General features: G+C 50.3%; 1 long non-coding RNA gene across 2 annotated transcripts; it reads left to right on the forward strand.

Moving 5' to 3' along the window:
• Positions 1–3,910: 3,910 nt before the first annotated feature.
• Positions 3,911–26,923, forward strand: LOC116747366. 2 transcript variants are annotated; one of them, XR_004348012.1, is made up of 5 exons: positions 3,911–4,156; positions 6,723–6,816; positions 23,106–23,176; positions 24,121–24,802; positions 26,114–26,923. It is a non-coding gene; the product is annotated as an uncharacterized LOC116747366 (long non-coding RNA). The 2 variants fall into 2 exon arrangements; XR_004348013.1 differs by lacking the exons at positions 3,911–4,156; positions 6,723–6,816 and adding an exon at positions 22,738–23,008.

The raw sequence follows: 26,923 nt of genomic DNA on the forward strand, positions 1-26,923 counted from the left end.
CTCTAAGAATCTGACCACACTAGGGACCTCATATAAGTGGAATCGCACATTTGTCCTTTTGTGTCTGGCTACTGTTTTCCACAGTGGCTACACCATTTTACACTCCGGCCAGCAGTGCACAAGGGATCCAATTTCTCCATTTCCTCGTCAACACTTGTTATTCTCTGTTTTTTCTGGGTTTTGAAAATAGCCATCCTGATGGGTGTGAAGTAGTCTCTCCTCGTGGTTTTGATTTCTTTAGCTAAACTTCTATTTGTTGGGGAAAGAGTTGAGGGTAATGATTCCTGTACAGGATGTTAACTGTGCGTGGACTCAACTTTGCCTGTCAGAGGCCAGCCTTCCCACCTCTGGCAGGTCACCTGTGTCCTCTGAGGCTTGTCGTATAAAATACGCATGAAGTGTCAAAATCCCTTCCCCGAGGATTATTGATGCCATCAGTTCATACGTAAAAAGTTCTTCTAGATATTTCAGTGCGTGCCTTTTATCTTTCGTTAATTCATTTTCTAAACGGCAAGCAAGTGCAAATACAGGTGGCCCAGAGACTGGGGTGGGGAGGCCTGGGTCATCCCCGCATAAGAGCACACTGGGTGCCGGATGTGTGGGAGGAGCACAGAATTGGGAGCCATCCTTCTTGTTTCCCTTTCTCCCACCTCTGTTAGCAAGATTTTTGTTTTTGCTTTTGCAACACATTCCAGGGTCTGTTGTTAAGCTCACACAAGGCTTTCTAGGAAAGCCAGAGGCCAAGCCCTGGCTGCCTTGGCTGATAAAGATGAAGTGAGCCACTCTCAGATTTGGACAGTTTCTTACTTACATAGACAGTGAAAGGAAGATTAGTCAGAGGTGCGAGCTCCCTGGGTGTTTGCCTCACCCCAAAAAGGGTGACATCAAAACAAAATGGGCCTGATGGGCCGATTCTAGACTGGCAGTATAAAATTATAGAACGAGGCAGTTTTGTACAAGCTCTATCTTGAGGGGGGTGGTATGAAAATTTCCTAGCTCATCAGAAGCCAGGAGGTGATGAGAAACCATCCCCTGAAAGCCTCCCAGGGCAGATAGGGGGGTGTTATGGGCTGAATTATATCCCCCCCCACCCCAAATTCATATGTTGAAATCTTAATCCCTAGTATCTCAGGACGTGACTGTATTTGGAGACAGGGCCTGTAAAGATGTAATTACGTTAAAGTGAGATCATATGGGTGGGCCCTAATCCAATCTGATCGGTGTCTTTACAAGAAGAGGAGATTAGGACACAGAGAGATGATGATGTAAAGACTCAGGAAGAAGACAGCCATCTATAAACCACGGGGAGAGGCCTGGAACCCATCCTTCCTTCTTGGCCCTCAGAAGGAACCAACTCTGCGGGCACCTTGATCTGGCACTTCCAGCCTCCAGAACTGGGAGGAATTAAATTTCTGTTATATAAGCCACTCAGTCTGTGTATGACAGTCTGAGCTGACTAATATGGGAGATGAATGCAAGATGGCCTCAGAGCAATCCTCACAGGCCTCCATCTTCTCATGTTCCGCCAAGATGAAGATTAGCTGCGGTTCAAGCTTTGCCTGTGTCGTGACCCATGTGGATACATGGAAGGTCACTAGGGTGCCATGGTACAGCTGTTCCTGGGGGGACACCGGCCTGTCACCTGCTTTGCAGATAATGAGATGTTATGCTGGTCGTGGCTTCCGCATCTTCTATTGCATATATATATATATATATATATATATATATATATATATTCACTTGTATTGTTTTAACTTGAAAATTTTTATTAAAAAAAATGGGATTTTACCCTACTTACTTCTTTGCAAGATTCTTCTTTCACTTGATGGGCAGTGTCACGGGCAGCCTTACCGACCCCGCTACCATAGTGTACTCTTGAGTCTTGAGGCCAACATTTCCATGGGCCGTCCCCTGAGTCCCCGCCTTCCTGATGGTGGCAGAGATGACTTGAGAAGTGAACCCGTAAGGAGACCATTGTGTTTTCAACACCAGAGCTATGGTGGCTTAGTATAGGACAGTAGCAATGAGGATGGAGAAAAGTAGATGAATTTGAGATGTATAGAATATACATAAGATCTCACCCCTTCCTCCCCTGCCCCCCCCCCCCCCACTGCCTTTCCCTTCTCTAGTTCATATATGAAAAGTCCTTCCGGATATAATGGACACACACCTCCGCATATAAAGGTCTGTTTTATCTCTTGTTAGTTTAAAAAGTGGAATCGTACTATACTCAATTTTTTTGCAGGATTTTTTTTTCACTTGATGATGTGTGAGCACCTTTCCATATCAGAATCCACCTATGGAAGCATTGCATCATTTTCTTTAACCCTATCGTTATTAGTGAACTCAGAGGTTGACCGCACTCTTCTTTAATGTTATAATAAACAGCCTTGGACGTGAAGTCTTGTTCTCTCAGGGGGTTCTGTAAAGTAGATTCCTAGTGTGAGTGGTGTCAAGAGGTATACAGTTGACCCTTGAACAACAGGGGGTTTGAACTGCTCGGGTCCGCTTACAGGCGGGTTTTTTTCAATAGTAAATGCTACAGCACTACGCGGGTTGGTTGAATCCTCGGATTTGGAACCGTGAATACAGAGGAAACATATATACCTGGAAGGCCGACTCTAAGTTATACGCAGATTTAACTGTGTGGAGGGCCCACGCCCCTAACCCCCATGTTGTTCAAGGCTGAACTGTATACCCGACAGAAATGTGTTTCTGTGGGCACCGGAAGTCACATGCAAGAATGTTCCTTAGCAGCACTATTTGCAATAGCCCCAAAGCAGAAACAACGCAAGTGTTCTTCATCAATGCAACAGAATAATAAAGTTCCGTCCAGCCACGCAATGGAACGCTATACAGCAACGAAACCGGATGTTCTGCTTCTCAGAACGACATAGGTGAAGTTTAAAAATATAACATGTGTGGGGGAGGGATGGGCTGGGAGTTTGAGGTTATTAGACGCAAACTATTACATATGGAATGGATGGACAACAAGGTCCTACCGTATGGCACGGGGAACTATATTCAATGTCCTGGGATAAACCGTAATGGAAAAGAACGTATACATGTGTATAACTGAGTCACTGTGCTGTACAGCAGAAATGAACGCAGCTTTGTAAATCAACTGTACTTGGATTAAAAAATAAAATAAGCGTATAATGTTCGGTGAAAGAAGCCAGACAGCAAAGAATATATACTACATAATTCCATTCACGGAACGTTCAGAAACAGTCAAATCCCGTTAGAAGTTGGGATAGTGGTTCTCTTTGGGGAGACTTACTGACTGAGAAAGGGCGCAGGGGGGCTTCTGTGTACTGGTAATATCCTCTTTCTCCCTTTGCAGTGGTCACCTGGGTGTGTTCAGTGTCTCAGCCACACACTCAGGATTTGCATCCTTTTCTCCCTGCATGCTCTACTTCAATAAAAATGTACCTGCATTTCTTTAAAGGTACGTGTATTTAAACTAATGATCGGAGCTGCCAACTCACCCTCCACAAAGGTTGCGCCAGTTTACACGCTCAGCAGCAACACACACAAGCTCTCCTTTCCCCACATCCTTGCCAACAGCAGTGCTAGAAAAGCCTTTTGATTGTTTGCCAGTTTGATGGCTTTGGCAAAAGGGTATCTTCTCATTTTCATTTGCATTTTCCTAATCACCCGTAGGCTGAGTATGTTTCACGTTTATTGGCTGTTTGAATTTCTTTCTCTATGAATTACCTGTTTATACTTTCCCCCATTCTTCCATTGAACCGTTGGTGGGGTTCTTATTGATATATAATGGATATTAACTTTTCCTTGGATGTGTTGCAAACATGTTCTCCTAAAGCACCTCCTGCTTTTATTCGTTTTGTTTATGGCACATCACAGGCACCTGCTGCAGGCGAGGCAAGCGATGTGAATAAGTGAGGAGGCTCCGAGGCCATGGCAGGCCGGGGAGAGCACATACCTCTGCTGGGAACCAGTGTGCCAGATCTTCTGATTCTTCAGGAGATGCTGGAAATATGGATTTTTATGGGAAAACTTCCAGTTTTAAAATGCTGACAACTCATTCAAAAAACTTCAAGCACTAGAAGAGACAGCCACGTTTGGGCTGGGTTGGATCAGCAGGACACCAGCTCGCAACCTCTGGTTGATGCTGTATTGCCCTGCAAAGGAGGTTTGTGTTGTCACATCCGCCCATCTTTTCCTTCAGGACTTCTGAGTTCTGTGTCTTTTTTCTTTTATCAGTTTAACACATTTTTTTTTTACTCTCTAAATCCTTCTCTTTTAAAGATAGAGAAAAGCTTTTCATGATTCCATTCAGGTTTCCTTAATGAGAAATAAAGGTGAATACATGCGCTGCTGAACTCAGAGAATAGAGAAGGTTCTGATCTTGGGGATGTGGGTGGATGAGCCCGGGAATGGCTAAAACAGAATTAGAACTCCTTCCCATTTTCTCATTTAAGGCCAAGGACCCCCCCCCCCACCTCGCCTCCACACACACACACACACGGTAAGATTTCAAGGGAAGAGAATAAAGAGTTTTATTCCATGATGAAACTGGAGGCCTCTGGGAATACTGAAATTCATACTAACGCGTAAATGACTTACTGAAAACCCCTTCCTGGGAGCAAGTGTGTAAGTCAGAGCAGGGAGAGAGCAGCTGGGCACTGCGAGTCTGAAAGTACAGGAGGATAGAGGAGCTCAACCTGAGTCCATTCCTCTGTGTGAGGGAACTTCACCACTCCCAGCTGTGTCTGCCTTCCCCAGACCCACCCTGCCCTGTGTGGCTCCCACCCTGGCTGGGTACTGTCATCGTTCTGAGCAGAATTGATGGGAAGCAAAACAAACACCCCCAACCAGCTGGGGGTACTTTAATGGCGTTTGATGGTATCATCTGGGCATTTCTCACCCATGTTAATTAGCAGCTTGCTTTGACCAAGGTAGCACATCTAGAAACTGCTCTGGGGGTGGAAAAATTTTTTTCTGCTTGCATGTTTAGCAGGATCCAGCAAGGAACAAGACAGGGGATTGCCGGCTGAGCACCGTGATGGCTCATCCCTTTTCTGGCACCAGATGACTGGGGTGCTGGGCTTAGCCAGGAGGGCCGGTGCTGATGGGCATGTGTTTATTCCTAGTAATCACAGCTGCATTTATTGAGTGCCTTGTGTGTGCTAGGAATTGTACCGAACGCTGTATATGCGCCACCTCGCCTCCTACAATTCACGCTCTGCCTGCAAGGTAGGGCTGTTTATCTAAGTGACGGGGTCCAGTGTGAACCAGGCGGCGTGCATGAGCCAGGCCTCAGAATTTCACTTCTGGGCCAGGGCTTCCTGCCCTCCCAGGCCAGGCAGGGGTGGCCCTCCATTCCAGCAACTTCTCCAGCCCAGTCTTGCAGTGCCTTGGGTACCACGTCTTCAGTCCACAGGAGGACTGGAAGCAGTCCTAGGTACTGACTGCACAGGCTCCAGGCTCACCGACCCCGCCCCTTTCTGCTTGCCTCAATGGCCCTGCCCCCTTTTGCCTTGGGCATTGGGGCTGCTCCCTTCACATCTGTACCCTGGGTGAAGACTCAGGTGTCTGGAGACACTACTAATAATCCAGGTGTGAACCAATAATGAAGGTGCTGGATGGGAAGAGTTTTTTTTTTTTTTAAAGCGTTTTTAAAAAATATTTATTCATTTATTTGGCTGTGCCGGGTCTTAGTTGTCGCAGGCGGGATCTTCAGTTGAGGCATGAGGGATCTTTTAGTTGCAGCATGTAGGATCTAGTTCCCTGATCAAGGATTGAACCCGGGACCACTGCAGTGGGAGCACGGAGTCTTAGCCACTGGACCACCAGGGAAGTCCCTGGGAAGAGTTTTAAGGTGTGACTTTTCTAGGCCGTGCACATTCATTAAAAAGCACAGATAGTATAGTTTATTTTCTGATTCTAAAAGCAATCATGCCCTTCGTAGAGAAGTCGAAGATACAAAAGGTACAAAGAAGAAAAAACTTTATCTTACCATCTAGAGGTAACCATTGTCAACATTTTCAGATGGTTCTTGCTACTTGTTTTTGTATATTGATGAAAAAATATATATAAATTTTCAAATATATATAACGTTAAGCAAAGTTGAGACCATTCTAGCAATATACTTTTAGATTATCTCTTTTCACACATTGTGTCATGTGTGTACACTTGTGAAAAGGACCCCGTGAAAGCAAGATGGATAAGATGGGCAGAATCAAGGAGAGGGGTGGAAGGTGTGGGCTTTCTCAGCTGCAGGCTTCCCTACCCGACCCAGGACAAGGTTGTTCCTGGGCCTCTGGGGTGGAGAGTGATGCCATCAGCTTGGGGAGGACAAGAAAGGATCCCTCTGCCACCCTCTTTAGTGTCACTCACCAGTTCTTGGGAGGGTGGGAGCCTCCCAGCAGCAGCCGCCTGGGCCAGCGGGGCCCCCTGGTCATGCCCCACTCCCACCCCATTGTGATCCAGGACCCCACAGCTGCCCCCTCCCCTGTGATTTTGTGTGTGAGTGTGTGTGTCGAGGGGGGCTGTCTCTCAGAGGGACAAAAGGGGTGGCTTCTGGCTTCTTGAGGCCTTCCAGTGGCGGGGGCGGGGCACTCGTGGCTGAGGTGCCCCTGCCTCTTGAGAAACAAGCTGTCTTTTGCTTGTGACTGTGGTGGTGCTAAGCCCCATTAGCCGTTTTCCTAGAAGTGAGAATGGATTTGCTCTGAGTTCTGTCATCCTTTGTGACCCAGGGCTCACCGAAGCAGCACCAAGAGCAGGGGACTGGCCACCAAACGGAGCCCTGCTAACCTGCCTTCAAGGGTACTTGGACTTGACGCTGGCCTTGTGAGTACGCCCCGCGTCTCCATCCTCCAACCACCTGACAGAGACAAAGTTGTTGAAGCATAGGAAGGTTTGGTGCTCCCCTGGAAGGTCGTTCCTTCATCGGTGCCGGTGGAGGAGGCCCTGCTGGGTCTTAGTGATTAGAATGAGAGGGACCTGGGTTAGAGCCCCAGCTCTGGGCAAGCCAGCTGCGGCTGGGCTCAGCCCCAGCTCTGAGCCACCTTGGGCAAGTTACTTAACCCCTCTGAGTTCAGTCTCCTTGTCTGGAAAACGGGCCTAACAGTACTTACTTCAGAGATAGATGCTCTGCAGATTATAGGCTTTCAATTATGTACATTCGGCATCTATCACAGTGCCTGAAACACAGCAGGTACTCAATAAATGCTCACTGTTATTGTGTGTTAAATTTACTCCTCATAACTTTTGGCAACGAATATTATCACCCCATTTTACAGAGGGGGCAGCTGAGGCTCAGAAGGTTACACAGTATTCCAGCTAATTATTACGGTGTGACAACCATCCAAAACCTTAGTGGCTTAAAACAACACTGAATGGACATGAATGAACAATGATTTCTTATGATTCTGTGGATTAACTGGGTGGTTCTTGGGCTCCAGGTGGTGTCAGCTGGGGTCTATCATGTGAATACAGTCAGTTGGCAGCTAGATTTGGCTGAAAGGTGGAAGAGGGCCTCTCACGTGCCTGGGGTCTTGGTGCTGGCTATTGGCTGAGCTGCCTCGGTTCTCTTCCTCATGTCGTTTTCACCAGGCTAGCTTGGGCTTCCCCAAGCATGGCAGTTGACTTCCAAGAGGGAGTGTTGCAAGAGGACAAGCCTCAGCATGCAAGCACTTAGCAAGCCTCCGCTTTACATCATGCTTATTAATGTCCTTATTGGCCAAAGAAAGTCACGTGCCCAAACCCAGAGTCAGTGTGGGAGGGGACAACATGACGGCACACATACTGGGAAGCATGGCTTATTGGCGATGCCCAAGTAACAGTTCACCAAAAAAAGGCTTGTCTAGGCTCCCATGGCTGTTGAATGGCATAGCTGGGATTTGAACCCAGGTCTGTCTGACTCCAAAATCCGTGCTTCTTCCTCAAAGCATGGCCGAGGCTGACTCTATGGCAGGCTGGTGTTTGTGGCCGCCCCCACCAGAATTGGATGGTGATGTGATTTTCCGTCTCGTCTTCAGCCCACCCTGCCCTAGCACTCCATGATGTCCTTGAACCTCTCCTGCTCACCTGACAAAGGGGAGAAAAGCACCCTTCTTCTGCTGGGCCCCTTCTGTTCTTCTCCCTTCCATGTTGACTACAGAAAGCTACTCCTGCTTCCTTCAGAGTCCCAGCCAGGACCGAGGTGGCCCCATCACTTGTGGCCTCTCCAACCACGGCAGCATCCTGGCTCTGCTGGCCTCAGGGTACACACACCTCTCTGGACCTCAGTTCTGTTTGGGGGGTACCCTTTCTTGGAAAGCAAGGGTCACAGGAACAAAGACAATATCACGGAGATAAGCCCAAGTTTATAGCACATTGTCGTCATCCCAGAGGACTTCCAGTCTGCCCACCGGCTGGGCCAACTCCTCAGATAGGCCTCCTGCCCTCACCCCTGTCTACACTCAGCTGATTTGAGTTGGCTCCACGGTGACGACTGCAGGAATCCAGCCCCTTCCGGCTCCTGCCTGCCTCTGACTGAGTGAGGCCCTGGTCCATTCCACCCACTGATCTGACCTGAAGGCCCAGCACCTAGGTGAGCAGTGCCCTTCTCGTGGTCCTTTCCGCTCCCAGTTTGTGGCTGCAGGGAGCATTGCTCACTTTCCTGTGGCTGGACTCTCACTCTCCTCCCTTCTTAAGGCCCCAAAAGGACAAGCCATTTGTTCAGTACCCTATCATGAGCTGATGGCAAAGCTGGGGCCTTGAACCTGGGATGTCATCTCCAGCCGTTATCTCTCTCTCTCTCTTTTTTTTTTTAATTTTTTATTTTATTTTTTGCGGTACGCGGGCCTCTCACTGTTGTGGCCTCTCCCGCTGCGGAGCACACGCTCCGGACGCGCAGGCTCAGCGGCCATGGCTCATGGGCCCAGCCGCTCCGCGGCATGTGGGATCTTCCCGGACCGGGGCATGAACCCGTGTCCCCTGCATCGGCAGGCGGACTCTCAACCACTGCGCCACCAGGGAAGCCCCTTAACTTTTTATGTTATATTGAAGTATAGTTGATGAACAATGTTGTGATAGCTTCAGGTGTACAGCAAAGTGATTCAGTTATACATATACATGTATCTATTCTTTTTTTTTTTTTTGGCTGCACTGGGTCGTTGTTGCGGCACGTGGGCTTCTCTCTAGTTGTGGCACGCAGGCTTCTCTAGTTGTGGCGCACAGGCTCCAGAGAGCGCGGGCTCAGTAGTTGTGGCGTGCGGGCTTAGTTGCCCTGGGGCATGTGGGATCTTAGTTACCCCACCAGGGATCGAACCCGCATCCCCTGCATTGGAAGGTGGATTCTTAACCATCGGACCACCAGGGAAGTCCCCCATGTATCTATTCTTTTTCAAATTCTTTTCCCATTTAGGCTGTTACATAACATTGAGCAGAGTTCCCCGTGCCATACAGTAGGTCCTGTTGGCTATCCATTTAAAATATAGCAGTGTGTACATGTCAGTCCCAAGCTCCCTGACTATCCCTTCCCCGCATCCTTTCCCCCCGCCCACTGCAACCATAGTTGGTTCTCTAAGTCCGTGAGTCTGTTTCTGTTTTGTAAATAAGTTCATTTGTATCATTTCTTTTTTAGATTCCCCATATAAGCGATATCATACGATATTTCTCTGTATGACTTACTTCACTCAGTATGACAATCTCTAGATCCATCCATGTTGCTGCAGATGGCATTATTTCATTCTTTTTAATGTCCAGCCATTATCTGGCCCATCCAGTGACAATCCCGCTGCTAAGTCCAGGACACCCTGGCTCACACTGCCATCTCCGGACATGGATATGGTCCCTGCCATCCCAGGAATGGAATGTCATTGACATGGTGACTGCCACCCTCCACCAGAATGGACTGCTGTGCTCTGTGCACCTCTGCTTCATTAGCTCCTGACTCCAAGTCTTTGATGGGGCATCTGATTGGCTGAGCGTAAGTCAGGAGCCCACACTAACTGCAGTGGCAGCCGGGAAAATGACTATATGGCGTTTTTCGCTTCTCTGGTGGGAGGCAACTAGGAAGATGGGGAATTTCTCAAACACGGTAGTGGGGGTTGGATGCCGGTCAGCCTTGTACTTACCTCACCTGGAAAAATGCCGAACAGCTGTCCCCAGGGAGTGCTAGAGGATTGTATGTCTCCAGGGACAGCCTGAGCTTGTCTTCCCTTCCTCCAGATGCTGATGGAAGTGTGTGTGTGTGTGTGTGTGTGTGTGTGTGTGTGTGTGTGTGTGTGTGTGTCTATAAGGACAGGAACACATTACACAACGTGGGGTCAGGAGCCCTGGGTACGGTTCTGAGTCCCCGGGCCTCAGTTCCACTCAGCCTGCTGTCCAACCTTTGAGCATGCAGAAGATGTGTGGTGGCTTCTGCTGTAGTCTGGGCCACTGGACCAAAAGATGCCCCCAAGACTGCCAAAGCCCCAAATGGAATGGGGCCATTGGTTCCGTGTAACAGATGAGAGTGTAGGTTTTGGAGTCAGAGAGATCGGGGTTCGCCAGCCATGTGACCTTGTACATGTTCCTTAATGTCTCTGAACCTTAGTTTCCTTATCTGTAAAATGGAGAGGAGGTGGCAGGCACTCAGCCTCCATTCCAACCTGTTTCTATGGCGCCTTCATGTTCTGCAGAGGTTGGAAGGCTAAAAACTACAGTTCCCAGACACCTTTGCAGCTGGGGCTGCGGATGAGAATTAGATTCCAGCAAGGAGATGCACTTGTGTGAGGTTAGGAAGGCAGCAGCGGGGAAGAGACTACTTGCTGCTGAACGTTGCTGCTGAAGACAATGTGTGTGTGTGTGTGTGTGTCAGTGTGAGAGAGACAGAGAGAGAGAGGCAACATTCTAGTGTTTGATTAGTTACCGGCTTTGTGGGTACTGAGAGGTGTTGTGGTGGCAGTGGCTTCCTGACCTTGGATGGCAACTACAATAGTGTCCTCTTGAAATCAACATCTCTGGGGCTGACCCCCTCCCTTCCCACCTCCCTGATGATGGCAGAAGTCTTGGCGGCCCAGCTCAGCGGTGTTACGGGCGTCTAGAGCCTGCTCCAATGATCTTGTAAGCACCTAATATCCTGTATTATATCTCTTCTGGATTAAAATAGCTGGACTGGAGAGGCTTTCTGTTTCCTGCAACTGAACCCTAACTGCTATAGGAGTCACACCCCATTGCTCACACAGTTGTTGGGATGAGATGAGATGGTGGGTGCTACACAGCTTCGTAAACTGCAAAGCCCTTTATGTCCGTTAGGTGTTTTTCGAGGAAGGGTGTCCCTTTTGTCAGGGGAGACTAGACGGGATAGAAACCCTTGTGACGAGCCACTTGTTTACACGCTCTTTTATCGCAAACTGCTGGAGCAGAAGACAGCCTGAAAGAATTCAGGTAATTTGTGTACAACACCTGCTTTCGGAGGCCGAAAGGGTTGTGCTATGGATTCAGGGCGAATACAGCCTCTCTGTCCCCAGTTAGAGCAATGAGTGACATGCCATGACGGCTGGGAAAGGTGGCAGGTGTCCTGGTGTGAGCCTGAAAAGTCAGCTACCACGGGACTCTCCCGTACCCATGCCTGGGCTCCCCCGTTAACCCGCTAGTTTGTGTTAAAACCCACTTTAATTCCGTACCCCTCCCAGTTAAATCTTTGTGTTTACAAAACCTTTCCCTCCTCTCCCATCAGGTTTGAAGGATCTCCCTTTCTGTGGTGAATAACATTCTCGTGGTCATGTCATTGGCCCCTATTTCCTGCCACAAAATGAGGAGTCTCTGTGGGGTGAGGGTCCAGGCAGGTGGTCCTGGGGGCAGTGAAGCTGGGAGGAAGCTGGGCTGGGGCTTGGCTGCCAGAACAGTCCAGGCTCCACTCCAGCCCATCAAGGGGCTTGAGGCTGAGTGGGCAAGATAAACCGTTTCAGTGGTTTTTAGGAGCCCCGATCAATTGCAAGGCAGGGCAAAGCCCTCGGGGACAGATAAAGCCAGCCCTGCACTCCAAGCCCAGTTGGAGCCAACATTTGTGTGGCTTGAACTTTTGTGTGGTTTGGACAAGTCCGCCCAGCTTTGCCAGGGTGGTTTACTCTGTTCCCAAACTGCAGTACAGTGAGGCGAACAGCCCTGGACCCCGTAAGCCAGCGCTGAAATGATTTAGGTGGCCTGTCCTCTGTCCCCGCCGGGCCCTACAGCCTCGGGGAAGAGAGGCTGAGCGTGCCATACCCCTGCTTCTCGCCGGTGGCACGGGGTTTTAGAAACGCTCCATTGCCCAAGGCAGGCAAGACCTTCGCCTCGGGGAGCTGAGCTGCTGCTGGTTTGATTCTCCGCTCCTGCTTCCAAACTAAAAAACCGATGCCCACTTGCAGATTCCATCCTCACCGCGCAGAGGAAGCCCGGGATGCTGGGGACACCACCTGGAGCCTGGGCGCATAGCACCTGGGCAGTTTTTTTTTTTTTTTTTTTTTTTTCCTTACAGCTCGAGGTATCCCGTTTAACCTCTAAGGTGCCTGAAGGTCTGGAAGGCTCGCGGGCAGGCCTTTGGCTGGCTACGGGAGAGGCTGGGCGCCCCAGATCCCAGCGCCGCCGGTGGGCACTCTATGTGCCAATGTCTGTAGTGCTTGTGTACAGCAGAGCAAGGCTGCCCCACGAGGCAGTTGGCCGCTGGGCCGGCAGAGACCCATCTGACCATGCCCTGTCCCCTGGGAAGCCAGTGCCAGCCTGCACGGGCCACAGCTAAATAGAATCAGGAACAGGTGCTGCCTGGGAGGGAAACTCGGGCGCCTGGTATAGCTCAGTGATGCTCGCACCCTCTGGGGACCTTCCTGCCTCCACAGAAGGTGGGGACAGAGAGGCGAGCACGAAGAGAGAGAAAGGGAAGTGGGAAGAAACTGGTCACGGAGGAGGCTCTTTTTATTCTTCGGTGCAGCCGCGTGCATTTCTCTGACCAGCGAGGCAGAGAAAATCAGACTGGCTCCTGCCGAAACAGGCCTTCTAGTTGGGGTTGGGGGCAGGGAGGCGGAGGTGCACAGGAAAGGGGTGAAGAGGGGGAAATGCCTGAGGATACAGCAAACCACAGTCTCCAGAAGCCTTCACTGCACAGAACAACCCTCCCCTGCCGTCCTGTGCCCCAGATGCCTCAGCCTTAACCTTGGCTGCCGGAAGTGGGCCATCCTTTCCCTTCTGGGTGACACCTTGGGCATGACCCAGTCAAGACTAGGCGTTCGTTCATCACTGTCTTCTGCTGTTGGGCCTTGGAGGAGAGCCTTATCCCTTCCAGCAGGGGACAAGACCTCCTGGGTGGTGCCAGTTACCCTGGTCACCCTAGCACCTGGAGAAACTGGCATATGTCCCAAACGGGAAAGCAACATGAGGGGTCAAGGCCCTAGAGTTAGACTCTTGTGAGGCCCTGATTGTCTAAGTCAGCAGTTCCCAAAGTGTGTTCTAAGGATCCCTGTGGTACCCCAGACCTTTTCAAGACTGTCTTTTCTAACTGCAAGCTCCATAAGGCTGGATTTTCTTCATGTATTTCAACCAAAACCACATATCACAACAGATTGGATGCTGAAGCAGCTAGGAGAAAGCAGCTGTCTTCTATGAAGCCAGCTATTAAAGAGGTTTGCAAAAATGTAAAGCGATGTCACCTTACTCCCTGATTTTTTTTTTTTTAGAAAATACAGTCTTGTTTTTTCATTAAATTGTGCTATTGATGTGAACATGTGTATTAGTTATCTATTGCTGTGTAACAAATAGCCCCAAAACTTAGTGGCTGAAAACAACACACATTATCTCTCAGTTTCTGTGGGTTAGGAATCTGTTAACAGCCAGCTTAGCTGGGTGGTTCTGACTCGGAGTCTCTCATGAGGCTGTAATCAAGGCATGGTCCAGGGCTGCAGTCATGTCAAAGCTCAACCAAGGAAAGAAAGGATCCAGCTCTCAGCTCACTCACATGGCTGTTGGCAGGCCTCAGCCCCTTGCCATGTGGGCCTCTCATCAGGGCTGCCTTGTGACATGGCAGCTGGCTTCCCCCAGAGAGAGTGAAGGAGAGCACCCAAGACAGAAGCCACAGTCTTTTTATAATCTAATTTTGGAAATGACATCCCATCACTTCTGTCTTGTCTATTAGAAGTGACTCAGTAAGTCCACCCCAACTTCAAGGGGAGGGAAATACTCAAGGATGCGGGTGACAGAAGGTGGGGATTACTGGATACCATCTCAAAGGCTGCCTACCACTCATCTAATAAGTTCATTATTGTTATTTTTATATCAATTAACAAATGTTTAAAACTTTCCTCGGTTTTCATTTTTAATATGGGAAATACGGATACATGGGTCAATATAAACAAAAGCTTTTTGGAGTGCTCAATAATGAATAAAAAAGTAAAGGGGTCCCAAGATCTAAACATTTGTTAACTGCTGGTCTAGGTGTTACGGTATCTATAGAAGTATGTTAGTAACATGTGGAGGCCAGTCTACCCACCCATTGATCTATCCATTCATCCATCTGACCATCCATCCATCCATCCATCCTTCTATCTACCCATTTACCCATCCATCCACCTTCATCCTCCCATCCAGCCTTCCATCCATCCATCCATCCTTCCATGCATCTATTCTTCTATCCATCCATTCATCCACCCGTACATCCATCTACTCACTCACCTATCTACCCGTACAATCAAAATGTCCCAACTACTGTGCTAGGGCTGGTACTTTAACAGGGTGGCTAGTGACTGCCGTATGGAGCGTGTCACATTTTAACAGATGAAACAATAAGATGAATTTAAAAATAATAACATCAGGTTGTGATCATTTGGACCCCCAAAGCCTGGAGCCCCAGGAAGCTGGTACACTCAAATTGGCACCATTTTGGTGGGTGACATCATATGTGGCCCAGACTAGGGGTGGGGTGGGCCCAGACTGCAGGGTCCAGGGAGCAAGAAATGTGTGGCAGCTGTGGAGAGATGGCATGAGGCCCTGGTGAGCCAGAATGATCTCATGTTCTTCATGCCTAGTTAATTGGTGACTGTGGGACTCTGGGTAGAAGACCCTTAAGTGGAAGATGTAACCCATATGGGCAGAGTTCCTATTTCTTGGTTCACTTTCCCTTTTCCCAATGGATGGTCTCCTTCTGGACCTGACTTGACATGCTCTGGCTTTAATTTTGATCCTGGAGACTCTTCTGTGGCTTGCAGTGTCCCCTGTGGATCCCTGAGCCAGAGAGGCCCCCATTTCAGAGTCCCCAGGGAAAATGCTCTGATTCATGAGAAGGGCCTCAACCTATCACCCCCAAATATGTGAAGACTGGGCTCTTTTATCATCTTGTCACTGACACCTGGGAAGTTTGAGCTGGCAACCTTCTTATAGGAGGAGGTAGGGGAAGTCGGGGGCAGAGAGAGACCAAAAACCCAGGCTGGAGGCATAAGGACACTCACTGGGTTCTGGAACAGGAAAAACGGGGGTGGGTGGCTGGGATGGACAGAGCGCATAAGTGATGATCTTCTCTACTTCAAAGCCTGGCCTCACCAGCCCTGCTCTAAGGGGCGGCTAAGGTAGGAGCCCCCCAGCCCCTCTTCCAACTCCTGAAAGCCATTGAGCATTTTAAAGAGGAAATGTGTGCCTCCCCCCCCCCCCCGCGCCGGCTCAATGCTCGGAGCTTTCATCGTGTGAATTGTTCCCCCAGGGAGCGGGGCAGTGTGAATCAGTTACACTTGGTCTTGGTGCCGATGCCCCAGCCCAGTGGCTTCCAGAAAGACCAGGCCAGGCCTCTTTGGGACGACATATGTCAGGGATGCTCTTGGTGGGGGGAGGAGGGGTGTTGCTTAAAATGTGGCCTCTCTGTGGCCCGGCACAATTCTTCCAGTCTTCTCCATCATGGTTCGTTGGTGGCTTCAGGCCTCAGGTTTGAATGTGGGCTGTATCTTAGCAAAATGCTAAAACAATGGAGATATTTGTGTGCAAGTTCAACCCCCGATATGGCTCTTGGGCCCTTCTCAAGAGAGAACGGGTGTTACCTTTGGTTTCTGGCCTTGTCATGGATAAAATTGGTGAATGGGTAATAAGCAGCTCAGGTGCCCCTGATATCAGGGGATCTCAAAACGCTGTCCTGTGCCAGCAGCATCACCATCACCTGGGAACTTGTTAGAAATGCAAATCTGGGGGACTCACCCCAGACCTACTGAGTCAGGATTTTGGGCAGTGGGGCTAGGGCCTGGGAATCTGTGTTTAAACAACCCCTCCAGGTGATTGTGATGCCCTTTCAAGTTCAAGTTGGAGAGCCACCGTTTTCCGAAGAATATTATTCTCATTTAACAGATAAAGAAAATGAAGATCAGGGCGGCTAAGTCACTCAACCGGGATCGTGCAGCCAGCAAGTTGGGTGCCAGGACTCAAAGCAGGTCTTTCATGAGAAGAACTCTTGTTTTTTTTTTTCTTTTGTCTCTTCCACTCGCTCCCTCTCTGTCCTCACCCCTCCATCCTCTATCCCGGAGGTTCTCAACTTGGCCGTATATTGACATCACCTGGGGAGCTTTAAAAAATAATATTGCTGTTAGGCCTCCACCCTAGGAAACTGAATCTCCGGGGTGTGACTCCAGCATCTGTACTTTTTATTCCCTCTTCACAGGCAGCCTTACCCAGATTCCTTTGCGATTCCAAATGTTTCTGATGCATGCATTTGCACTAAGGTGTTAGTAACTGGATGTGTTACCTTTCTCAGGGTGTCTGCATTTGAAAAAAGAGCCGAGGACATAAAATAATGAATCACATAAGCATCTTAGCGAGTGGAAGAGACCAGCTTTTGATCTCCTTTCTCACACTTGCAGCAGATTTATTGCCCTCACATGTCCCGCTAGGAATCTACCCAGCAGTCTTGGCTGAGACTTCTGAATATACTGTGGCTTTTTGAGGGGCTTTTTGGGCTAGAAGAACTTGAATGAATCATTTTTGAATGCCCTTAAGCCATCAACCTTGCCCACAGAGGGCAGTCAGTTCAATTCTAACTAGCAAGCAAAACCAAAATTATTCGCCCAAAATGTTCTTGCTTTTGTTGTTGTTTGTTTGTTTTTAACCATTCCGTGATGAATCTTCCCCTGTCGGACCTTTCCCAGCGCCCATCCGAACATACTCAGCCACAGAAATCGAGGTGGTGTGTATCTAAACCGTAAGTTAGAGTCATTTCCCAGATCCCAGTTCAATCAAATTTCAGGAGACCCTTCCCGTGGCTAATTTTAGGACATGACAAATTTTGATGTTGACGCCCCCTTTTAATTTTTTTAATTGTGTAAACGTTTTTTTATTGAAGTATACTTGACGTATAATATTACATTGTCGTAAACCTTTGATTTTTAAAAAGGAAGAAAAATAAAAGCCACCCTAAAATGATTTTTTTCTTTTTTTGACTGGCACCTACATCTCTACCCTGCTTCCTGCACCTGGCGGGGGACACAGCGCCTCTCCGCCCTTCAGGAAACGGCCCACTTGTCAGCAGCTGGGCTCCCAGGAACAAAGGCCTAGGTTCATTACCACAGTATCGACCCTGACACGTTGCACTCGGGCCACCTCCCCCAGAGTTCCTCAATTCACACCCCAAATGAAGCGTAATTGGACCTGGACATCTTTGAAGTCCCCCGAGCAGCTCGCCAGCATTTTGAAACGTCCTCGATTTGCATGGTGAAAACCTGGTTGGAGGTGACTTTTTCTTTCCCCTCATCCCACGGTTTTAAAGACAGAATGATTTAAAATGACATTCCCCAGCCAGGGAAGAGTTACCATGGAAGAAATAAAAATTCTCAAAGCCCAGAAAAGAAAAGGCCAAATAAGTCCGAGAATCTGATGAATCTCTCATTTGCTCCTTTGCTCGGTTTTTGTTCTGCGAGGGCCACATACCAGGCCATGGTTTCCTCTCAAACTTCTCCCCACGTCCCCGACCTGGGGGGATGACAAGGATCCAGGAAACTTGGCTGGGAGGTTCTGCGGGCCAGCGGGTTGCTATCAGACCTGAAACAAGAGCAGAAGCCCTGCCACAGGCCAGTGAGTTGATGAGGGAGACTGTGCTGATCAGGGATCATCTGTCTTGCGTTCCAGCTGAGCCAGCACCGCTATGCAGGGATTGTGCACAGTTCCAGAAATCAGCATGCCCGTGTGCCCTGTGGGCCTAAAGCTTGGTGATTTCTTGCAGCCCACGGAGGGGCCTGCTTGGTGGAGTCGTGCCTGCGGCCTAGGCGGGCATTTGTTGAGCCCGGGAGGAGCTGCGCGGTCTGCTTTCCTCTGGGCAGTGGCCTGCCCCTCGTTTGCAGTCCCTCCCACACACCCACTCCTGCTTCTGTAAGCTTCCTCAGGGGTAGCCATCCTCTGAAACAAATGATCCACTTTCGTCTAGAGCACCACTGTCCAATAGAACTTTCTGTGAGAAGGGAAATATTTTATATCTGTGCTGAGATGTGGCTAGTGCAACTGAGGAAATGAATTTTCAACCTTATGTAATTTTTTTCGGATTTCTTTAATGGAAGTACCGTTGATTTACAATGTTTCAGGTGTACAGCAAAGTGATTCACGTCATTTAATTTAAATAGCCACATGTGGCTAGTGGCGACTGCATTTGGACAGATGACCAAATCCCAAGAGTGGATGCCCCAGTTTGGGGGGTGTATGGTATTGACTATCGACGCTCTAAAAAGACTTTTTTTTTTGGCCGTGCCACATGGCTTGCGGGATCTTAGTTGCCCAACCAGGGATCGAACCCGCGCCCCCTGCAGTGGAAGTGCGGAGTCCTAACCATTGGATCACCAGGGAAGTCCCCAGAAAAACTTTTCAATCAAGCAAAGCTTAATTTATTAGACCTACTTCAGTAAGGAAGAGGACCCCTGTGACAGAATGCTAGTGATGTCTCCAAGCAGGGACCCTGGGGAAGGGTATTGATAGCATTTAGAGGCTGGACTGGGTGATTTTGAAGTTGGGTCTTTCTTTTTTTTTTTTTTTCTGGCGGTACGCAGGCCTCTCACTGTTGTGGCCTCTCCCGCTGCGGAGCACAGGCTCCGGACGCGCAGGCTCAGCGGCCATGGCTCACGGGCCCAGCCGCTCTGCGGCATGTGGGATCTTCCCGGACCGGGGCACGAACCCGCGTCCCCTGCATCGGCAGGCGGACTCTCAACCACTGCGCCACCAGGGAAGCCCTGAAGTTGGGTCTTTCAAGGCAAGAAACTGACTGGGGTTGGGGAGAGTTTCTGACAAAGTAGTTTTGGATTGGGAAACAGCAAGGCAGAGGCCTTGTAGTAAGTCTTGATGAGTTAGCTGTTGGTCTTGATAACAAGCTATTTTAGTTGGTTCAGTCTATCTTCCAGGAGCGAGTATTTCTTATAGTAAAGAGCTAAGTTAATTTTGTTTGTTCTCAGTACGATTTAAACATGGGGATCAGAAAGCATGCCTGGTCCCAGAACTGTTTAACGTAGGGACAGAGAATAACAAATCACCACCAAATGTAGTGACTTAAAACAATAAACGTTTATCATCTGACAGTTGCTGAAGGTCAGGAATTTGGGAGCAGCTGAATGGGGTGGTCCTGGCTTGGGGTCTCCCATGAGGTGGTAGCCAGGATGTTGGCTCGGGTCACCAATAACCATCTGAACGATTTACCAGGGCTGGAGGACCCACTTACAAGGTGGCTCATTTGCATGGCTGGTGAAATGGGGTTGGCAGTTGGCAGGAGGGCTCAGTTCCTTGGCCTGTGGGCCCCTCCCATGTGGCTGCTGGAGAATCCTCATGGCATGGTAGCTAGCTTCCCCTAGAGCAAGTGATTCAAAGGAGAGCCAGACAGAACCCACAGTGTCTTTTATGACCTAACCTCAGAAATCTCACTTCATCATTTCCAAGATATCCTATTGGCTATACAGGGCAGCCTTGTTCAACATGGAAGGTGACCAGGCAAGGGAGTTAAGATTGGGGGTGAGAGTCACAGGGAGAGGGAATTATGTGGCTTCAGTTCTCAGTGGTAAGTGGGTGGGGGGGCGGGCAGTGGTATAAGGTAGGTGCAGTTTCCCGGGTTTCAGAACTGAGACACAACTGTGGCAGGTCTGTATATGTTGGGGAGGAAGGGACCCACTGGCTGACCCAGCCTTCCACCCACCTTCTGGAACGTTGTTCCAGTTACCATCTCTATGTAACAGATAACTCCGAAATGTAGTGACTTCAAGCAACCATTTTATTATGCTTATTGGACTCTGTGGGTCAGGAATTCAGACAGGGCACAGTGGGGGACGGCTTGTCCGTGCTCCACAATGTCTGGGGCCTCAGCTGGAAAGACTCAAAGCCCAGGGCTGATAGTTGGGGGCTGCAGGTTCAATCATTGACACGTCTGGTACCTGGGCTCGGTGGGACTCAAAGGCTTGGACAGTGGATGGAGCACCTACAGGTGGCCCCTCTATATAGCTTGGGCTTCCTCACAGCATGGTGGCCTCAGCGTGATGGGACTTCTTATGTGGTGGCTCAGGGCTTCAGGTGTGATTGTTCTAGCAAATAAGGTGGAAGCTGCATGGGCTTTTATGACTCAGCCTTGGGAGTCACCCGGCATCGCGTCCACGTACAGTGGAAGTGTTTACTGAAGCAGTCACAAGCCCACCTGGATTCAAGGGAAGGGGACGGAGACCCAGTTTCTCAACAGGGAATGTCAGTGTCACACTGTAGAAGAGTATGTGGGATGGATGGTATTGTTACAGCCATTCTTAGAAAATACAGTCTGCTGTGCGCATCAGTTTCCCAAGGCTTTTGTCTTTTTTTTTTTTTTTGCGGTACGCGGGCCTCTCACTATTGTGGCCTCTCCCGCTGCGGAGCACAGGCTCCGGACGCGCAGGCTCAGCGGCCATGGCTCATGGGCCCAGCCGCTCCGCGGCATGTGGGATCTTCCCCGACCGGGACACGAACCCGCGTCCCCTGCATCGGCAGGCGGACTCTCAACCACTGCGCCACCAGGGAAGCCCAGGCTTTTGTCTTTGATGGGTGGGAGCAATGGGGACTGGGGAAATGTGGGCCCTGGGCATCCCACACAGGCATCTTTGTTAGATAGTCCTTGTTGCTTCCTGATCATAGGTCACTGATCCAAGTCCGAGCTGAGTGGGACACGTGAGGAGGAAGAGATGAGCCTAGGAGACGGGATTCTTCACACAGGCCCATAGGACAGTGTCCCAGACTGTGTGGCCTTGGATAAGTGGCTCATCTCTGAATTGGGAATAATAAGCCCTGCCTCGGGATCGTTGTGGGGAGCAGGTTAGGTAAGGTGTGCAGAGTATAGTAGGGTGCCTGGCACGTAGTGGGTATTCAACAGATGAGAGAGCTACTATAATGATATGTGCTTTTAAGCCACCTGAGTTCAATCATCTGTGGCACGGTATTAGGTATGTATTGCGGGGTAACAACTCACCCCAAAACTTAGTAGCTTAAAACAACAGAAGTCATTTTTTCCACTCTCTTGGTTTCTCTGGTGCAGAAATCTGAAGCTTGGCTGGGCGGTTGTGGCCCAGCGCTCTCAAAAGGGTGCAGTCAGAGCGGCCGAGGCTGCAGTTGTCTGAGGGCTCAGCTGGGGTCACAGCATCCACTTCCAAGGTGGTTCACTCACCTTGGAAGTGGCTGGCAAGTTGGTGCTGGCTGCTGGCTGGGGGCCTCTGTTCTCTCCACACGGGCCCTCCACAGGGCTGCTTGAGCATCCTCATTGCCATGGTGGCTGACATGCCCTAGAGCAGGTTTCTCCAGGAGGGCAGAATCTGGGTCTGCCTTGGTCTTTGCTGTATCTCCAGAGCTTGGCCTGGCTCAGAGCATTCTGTGAGGGTTTGAAAGACTGAGAACTGCCTTAGCTCTTCTGCCCTAGTCCCTTGACATTGTTCTGGAAGGTCTTTTCATGCCTCTGCCTAGGTCGACAGCGGGCTCAGGGTCTCAAAGAGGATCCCAAGGTTGCGGAAAGGAAGAATCAGGGAGAGACAGCCGCTAAGGCTCAGGGCCCAGCTGCCCTTCCTTCCCGGAAACTCTCCTTCCAGAGCTTGACCTTGGGCTTCTGAGCGCGTTCTGAGGGAGTCCATGTTCATGAAAACCCAAATAACTGTCCTACCAGGCTGAGAGCTGTGCAAGCCCTGAGAGAAGAAAGTGCATGGGAAGGAGCTCACATCCCACTGAGGGTAACCTAGGGGCCGGGGTTTCCAGCTGGGCCAAAAAGGACGGGTCAAAGTTGTTTAAGTAGCAGATGCAAAGGCCCTGAGGTGCAGGGGCAGGTTCTGGGGCCTCTGAGCAGGAGGCTGGGCCCGATGAGGCCGAAAGATGGTGGAAGCAGAGCAGTGGGGTAACAGAGGCAGCCACGAGGAAGAGGGGGCTGGGTCGGGGAGACTGAAGTGGGGAGCCTGCAAATTTCCGGGCAAAAGTGAAGAGGATCTGAGCCAAGGCGGCAGCTCTGGGAAAGGGATGTAAGGAAAGGGAAGAGGCAGGTTCCAGAGATACTTAGATGTAAACTTAACTGGATCGGGGCTTCCCTGGTGGCGCAGTGGTTGAGAGTCCGCCTGCCGATGCAGGGGACACGGGTTCATGCCCCGGTCCGGGAAGATCCCACATGCCGCGGAGCGGCTGGGCCCGTGAGCCATGGCCGCTGAGCCTGCGCGTCCGGAGCCTGTGCTCCGCAGCGGGAGAGGCCACAACAGTGAGAGGCCCGCGTATCGCAAAAAAAACCCCAACAAACAACTTGACCGGATCAGATAGCCAGGTTGGGTTAGAGAGCAGGAGGCAGGGATGGTGGATGAGTGGTTTTCCCTCTGAACATTCTTTCTCTCTGATGTTCAGAGGCAGCCGTGCTGTAAGGAGGCTTCAGGTGTTTGCTCAGTGTCCTGGGGCCAGAAGGAGAACCCAGCAAGCCTGGGGCCCGGCAACCTGCCCTGCGACCAGCTGGATGTGTAGGCTACCAAGCCGTTGCACATATATCACTGTCTCATTTAATGTTCCAGGGGGGAGTTGTTATTCCCATTCTACGGATGAAGCAACTGAGGCTTCCAGGCTCAGAGAGGTATGATATGTTTTCTAAGGTCAAAGAGGTGGCAGAGTCAGGCCTGGAACCCAGCTGTCTTCTCTCCAACATACTTCCCTGCTTTCTCATCTCACAGGTCCCTTAATGGCCATTTGTATTGGATGAACTTCATAAGGATTTGCAGAGGTCCTCCAGGGCCTCTGTGAGGTGGGTAGGTGTGGCAGACTTTGGGCGGGAGGGGGTGGTCTCGACAGGTGTGTTAGAAGTGTGGGCGTATGGTGGGGTGGGACTAGGGGGTGAGGGACAGAGAGATCAGAGCCGTCACTCAGAAAGCGGTCCCCGAAGGCAGGCTGACGCGGCTGGGGCCACATTCAGGAAACCCATCAGGATGACAGTGACCTTGGGCAAAGACCCATGGAGGCAGGTGTCGAGTTCACAGAGATCTTGATAACAGGGCTCTTTGCTATCTCCCTCTTCTCGTGCCAGATGTTCAGGAACTTGACCCCCTTTTCTGGCTTTGTCTTATTTACTGTCCCCCGTTCCCCAGCACCTTGCCATGACCCTCTTTGCTGGTTCCCTTTTCCTGGAATGGGTGGCCAGGGTAGTACTACCACCCAGAAGGGAGCTCCCAATTCCATCCCCTTGATTCCCTCCCCAGCTCCCTTGCAGCCGGAACACCTAAATGCTTTCTGCGACAAGCTCTCTAAATGATTGGAACTTTCTCCCAGATCAGCACTTTTTCATGCTACATTAGCATTTATTGGTTTGATATTTACATTTGCCAAAGGAGTGCCCAGTCCCTGGGTCCCTGGGAGCACACACCGTCAACCCAATAGACTCTAATTGCCGCTCACAACCTCCCTCCCCCGCCCCCGTCTGCCACCTGCCTTGTCCCCCCCCCCGCCCCCCCCACCGCCGCAGTCCCATTAAAAAAAACTCAGAAGGATTATCTTTGCAGACCAAAAGGTCTGCTGATAAACAGGGGCCCTACCCAGAGGAGAGAGGGGCTCCGCAAACAAAAGGGCTGGCAGGGACAATCTGAATTTGTTTTGCAGTAGTGTATCTACGTGATAGCTTCTCCACTGGATTCTAACCTCCTTGAAGGCAGAGATCTGTTTTCGTTCTTTGAATTTCTCCATATTCCTCTCCAGGGTGAAGAAACAAGCTCTGCCAACCACGGGTTCTCAAGGAACATTTGTCTGCCGTGGAATTAATCAGAAGTCGCGCCCTCCCTCCCTCTGACAGCTGCAGGGGGAGAGGGTGGAGGAATTATCCAGGGAATGCGAGGGCAATGGGGGCCACGTGATAAGAAGGAGAGCTCTCCCTCGTCCCTTTCCAACGCCCCCGCAGATGTGGCCGAGGAGCCCGGCCCTGCAAGGCCATGGTGGAGGAAGGAGGCTGTGTAGTAATGTGGTTAGAGCTCGGCAAACCCGGCTCCAAAAGCCAGCGCTGTTATGTAACTGGTGTGCGCCTCAGTTTCCTCTGTGGTAAAATGGGAATGACTTCCGGGCTCCTTGTGGGGATTAAGGGAGGTCAGGTGAATAACGGCCCAGGCACACCATGGGTTTAGGAGATGGCGGTTCCTGGGATTTATGCAGACCTGTGGCCCTCTGCCCTGTGGGAGTGGAGCCCTAAGCGTAAATCGTGAACTCCTCAAAGGTATGTTTGCTGTGCCCTGGGATTTTCAAAGGGCAGGCTCTCCCAACAGCTCCAGAACCTTGCTACTCAAAAGGCCCGCGGACCGGCAGCAGCCTCGCCTGAGAGGCTGTAAGGACGCCCTCAGATGCTCCCCAGGCCTGTCGAAGCAGAATTTCTATATTAAGATTCCCTCAGGTAAGTCATATGCACGTTAGACTTTGAGAAGCTCTTTAGAAACCCCCTGTGAAATCTGCAGTGTAGAAATGACTATTCCCATTTTGAGAATGAGATCACTTCCGCAGAGTCAGAGAATTGATGCCTTCTTTTGCCCAAGCTTATGAGCTCTCTAAAAGAGGCCTTGTGACTCCTGGGGGTTGGGGGGGGGTGGGTCCTGGATCCCTTTCCCTACCCATGGCTGTTCCCTGAAGGACCAGCATACTCCAGGGCAGGGTGGAGACGAGCGAGGCCAGGGGCCAGGGGCTTATCTGCGGCCCCATCGCCGCGAAGGGGGCCAGGTTGGCTGCCGGCCGTCGAAGTGCTGTGTGGAGTCCACCCTGAGGAGTATGGGGTCTTGAACCTGGGGCCTGAGGTGGGATGACCGAGAGGCCAGAAAAAAAATGTCGTGTTAAAGCGGAATTCCTGTGTTAAAGTGGAATTTCACGCAGGCGGAAACACTTGACTCTCGTGCAAATACAAAATGACCGCATGTCAAAGATTTGATTTAGCTCATTCATTAATGAGGGGACCCTCTAAGATGTTAAAACCGATTACAATGAGAATGTGAGGGGCTAGGTATTTATAGGCAGTTTAATAGAAGAATCTGGGGGTGAGATAGCTAGGTTAGAAATTATTTGCATCTCTACCAGACAAAAATCTGAAAGTGAACCAACCCCTGCAGCTATGGGTTTGTAAAATAGCCCAGTCGATAGGAAATCAATCAAAGGTGTCAGCCCCTGCACGCCTATTTCCAATTTTGGATAATTTCTTCTGACACTACCCTCGGTTAGTCCTTGAGAATCCGGAAATTGCTCTTGCCTGAGAATTACCCTCAGAATGGAATGTAGGTCTTGGCAGGAAAGGAGGAATGAAAGATGAGCAAGTGCATCTTCTCGAAGACGGGGAGTGTGCTCTCCCGGCCACCTTCCGTGTCTCCTGCGATGTACCATGCAACTGCTCTCAGAGGGCGAGAGCTGGCGTCGTGCAGGAGAAAACCGACTGTTCACAGAAGGGACGCAGTGCGGCCCGCTCCTGACTCCCATTCTCTTTAACCTTGGCTGCTGCACAGGGGCGGATGATGTATCTGCAAACATATGCAGCCTTGTCCAAAATATTTTCCCCTCCTGTATAGTTCTTGCCAATATTGTTAATCTGTGGGTTGACTTCAGACCAAAATAAATCTCCCAGCCCTGGCCACCAGCTAGCTAATTTTACTTTGTAACCAGGGAATAGAAAGTACGGGCCCTTGGCCGACCATTCTGTGTTTATTTGGCTTTCTCTCTGCTGCAGTTTCAAAATCACATTTGGAAAAGTGGACCCTCTGTGCATAAGAACAGCCACTGAGAGAAACAACAACAAAGATGAACGGGTTGAAAAAGGCAAGTTCTTCCATTGCCCTCCACGTTTGTCTCTCATCTCAGGGTTCTGATCGCCCCCACTGGCCTTTTCCGTGATGGCTAGAGTTGTAAAATGGGCCCCAGAGCAGAAGGATACATGGCCATTCGGGGAGGATTTTTTCCTGGAACTCTCCCGGGTTCTCCTGGACCAGTCCTAGAGGAAGCAAGTGGGTAGAAGCTTACCAAGTCAGCCCTGGAAGGGACCTTGGAGGGCATCTAGTCCAGCCAAGCCAGCTGAAAGGCAGGGTTACCTAGTGGTTGAGCGCACACATTTGAAGCCAGACAGCCCCAGTTTGAACCAGTTCTCCACCACTTCCTAGCTGTGTGACCTTGGACAAGTTTACTAACCTCCGCCTCAGTTTCCTCATTTGTCACACGGGGGTAGGTATGTCATCATACCTACCTCAGACAGTTGTAGCGGTGACAAAATGAATTAACACGTAAAGCATCAGGAATAGCGCAAAGCGTACAGTAAGCGTTTGATAAGAGAAGGAAATGAGGCTCCGAGGAGAAGCAGCCTCCCAGAGGTCACTCAGGGATTTGCCAAACTGAGCTGGACTCGGTGAAAAAGAGGAGAGGTTACAGCCTCTTGGAAATTCTGACTAATAACTGTTTCTCTGCCTGTGTTACATCACCCTCGCTCAACACTTGGAGAGAGACCTCATGTGGAAGTCAGGGTGCCGCGTTCCAGTCCAGGCGTGTC

The sequence above is a fragment of the Phocoena sinus genome, chromosome X, assembly GCF_008692025.1.
Source record: "Phocoena sinus isolate mPhoSin1 chromosome X, mPhoSin1.pri, whole genome shotgun sequence".
Lineage (NCBI taxonomy): Eukaryota > Metazoa > Chordata > Mammalia > Artiodactyla > Phocoenidae > Phocoena > Phocoena sinus.